We start from the raw sequence: 2,692 nt of genomic DNA, 5'->3' as shown, positions 1-2,692 counted from the left end.
CAAATCTATTTGTTATTCCACAGTGTCTCTCCATGTGTTTTATTCTGTTGTATTCTCTCACAGTCTGTTTGATGATCAATGTTACATCTCACTCTCTGTTCTGGTGAAGATCAGAAGCAGTGATATCTGTTTACACCATCCGACAAGTCGGCCTGATGCTGTGCCTCGCTGATCACGTGGGGTTAAAGCAATTCTTCCAGTCAGTTAGTTCAGTTTTCATTTCATGAGAAATTCGAAGTCGTCATGACTTCATCAGTGACCTAATGGTTCAGGTGTCTGAGTGATGTTAATCATGATGTGATGAAATGATTGTATGTTCCAGTCTTTCCGTGGTGGGTTTTCACACTGAGTAGAAACGTGTTGGACATGGTCTGGAAATGTTTCACACTGCTCCATTCCCAACTTCATTTACTTGCAGAAGATATATTTCCATCATTCCACAGCTGGCTGCACAGCCAGAAGCTGTGCTGAAGGTGACAGCTGCGTCTCTGCAACTGACAAGGTGGCCGAGAGGTTAAGGCGATGGACTGCTAATCCATTGTGCTTTGCACACGTGGGTTCGAATCCCATCCTTGTCGCTAGTTTATGAGCTGTTTAGTGTATTATTTTTGTTGGGTGAGCTTGTGTGCAAAGTCAGCCTCGAAACCTGTTCTTGTCAGTGTCTTGACAGTGATTCCAGAATTGGTTATACTTTATTAAAATTGAGACAGACAATTGGAATTCTTCACCCAAACTGCACTGGAATGAAGATCAAATAGGGATCACGAAACGGAGCAGGATTTTTCCTCCCCTCCTTCCTTCCATCATTACTTTCTCTGGATTTGCACCAAGTGAAAGACAAATGGGAAAAGCAAATGGCGAGGGAGCAGATGCAGAAAATTATCCTTTGGCAAGAAATTTATTTTCAAATCTTCTTGATAGATTAAGTGAGTGAGCAATGCTTTGGCAGATGGAGTTTAAAATGAGGGGTCATCGACTACCGACGATAGATCAGAGTGTTTTTTTGTAAGAGGTGAGATGTTAGAAACGGTTGAGGAGCAGAGACCCGAATACTGAATTAATAAAAGCTCGTGGACTGGTAGAAAATAATGTGAAAAGTGAACAGAATATGAAGATTGGAACTCATGTTGCAGTGATATAAAGCTCTGTGCTCCTGAAGTAAATGTCCAAGCCCAGATTGTGGGGAATCTGTGGAGAGTGATTTGGTTTTTATTCATTCTTGGGTGTGAGTATCGCTGATAAGGCGAGCATTTATTACCCATTCCTATTACCGTTGAGAAGGTGGTGGAGAGCTGCCTTCTTGAACTGATGCAGTCCAAATGGTGCAGGAACACCCACACTGCCGTTGGGGAGGGAGTTCCAGGATTGTGACCCAACAACAGTGAATAAATGGCGATATCGTTCCAAGTCAGGATGGTGAGTGACTTGGAGGGGAACCTGCAGGTAGTGAGTTCCCATGCATCTGCTGCCCTTGTCCTTCGAGGTGGTAGTGGTCACGAGTTTGGAAGGTGCTGTTGAAGGATACTTGGTGAGTTGCTGCAGTGCATATGGAGATGGTACACACTGCAGCCACTGTGTACTGGTTGTGGAGGGATTGAATGTTTAAGGTGGCAGGTTAGGTGCCGATCAAGTGCGCTGCTTTGTCCTGGATGGTGTTGAGCTTCTTGAGTGTTGTTGAGTGGGATGTATTCCATCACACTCCTGACTTGTGCCTTGTAGATGGTGGACAGGATTTGGGGTGTCAGGAGGTGAGATACTTGCTGCAGAATTCGTAATCTCAGACCTGCGCTTATAGCCACAGCATAGATGTGACTGGTCCAGTTACGTTTCTGGTCAACATATTGATGGTGGGGGATTTAACGATGATAATGCTTCTGAATATCAAAAGGTAGATTTTTTTCTCTCTCTCATTGGAGATGTTCACTGCTTGGCACTTGTGTGGCCAGAAGGTTGCTTGCCACTTATCAGCTCAAGCCTGAATGTTGTTCAGGTCTTGCTGCTTGCAGGCACAGACTGCTTCAGTATCTGAAGAGTTGTGAGTCATCATCTAACATTCCCACTTCTGACTTATGTTGAAGAGAAAGTCATCAATGAAACAGCTGGGATGTTTGGGTCTCGGACACTACCCTGAGAAACTCCTGAGGCAATGTCCTGGGCTGAGATGATTGGCCTCCACGAACCACAACCATCTTGTTTTGTGCGACGTACGACTCCAGCAAGTGGAGAGTTTTCCCCCTGATTCCCAGTGACTTCAATTTTGCTAGGGATCCTTGATGCCACACTCACTCAAGGGTGGTTCAAGAAGGCAGCCCACCCCACCACCTTCTCAAGGGCAATTAAGGATGGGCAGTAAATGCTGGCCTGGCCAGCAACGCCCACATCGCATGAATGAATGAATAAAAAAGTGAAGTATCCCTTGTGTCATTGTTTTGGTAGAAAATATAACCCTGGTGGAATTGCCCCTCCCAATCACACCTCACTTCATAGAACATAGAAAATGGAGAAAATTTATGGCACAGAATGAGACCATTTAGCAATCGTGTCTGTGCCAGCTGAAAAAGAGCTATCCAGCCCAATCCCACTTTCGAGGTCTTGGGAATGGGATCTGAACAGATCTCAGAGCTCACATTATGTGAATGTTCTGTTGAAGTATTGGTGAGCTGATATACCAGGGGAGATTCACACTGTTAGA

General features: G+C 44.9%; 1 non-coding gene across 1 annotated transcript; it reads left to right on the top strand.

The window, feature by feature from the left end:
* Nucleotides 1–496: 496 nt before the first annotated feature.
* trnas-gcu (transfer RNA serine (anticodon GCU)) lies at nt 497–578 on the top strand. Its single transcript has one exon. It is a non-coding gene; the product is annotated as a tRNA-Ser (tRNA).
* Nucleotides 579–2,692: the final 2,114 nt, after the last annotated feature.

Source organism: Heterodontus francisci, unplaced genomic scaffold, assembly GCF_036365525.1.
Source record: "Heterodontus francisci isolate sHetFra1 unplaced genomic scaffold, sHetFra1.hap1 HAP1_SCAFFOLD_61, whole genome shotgun sequence".
NCBI classification, from domain to species: domain Eukaryota; kingdom Metazoa; phylum Chordata; class Chondrichthyes; order Heterodontiformes; family Heterodontidae; genus Heterodontus; species Heterodontus francisci.
The sequence above is the reverse complement of the archived record's forward strand: the minus strand, read 5'-3'. Positions and strand labels throughout refer to the sequence as shown.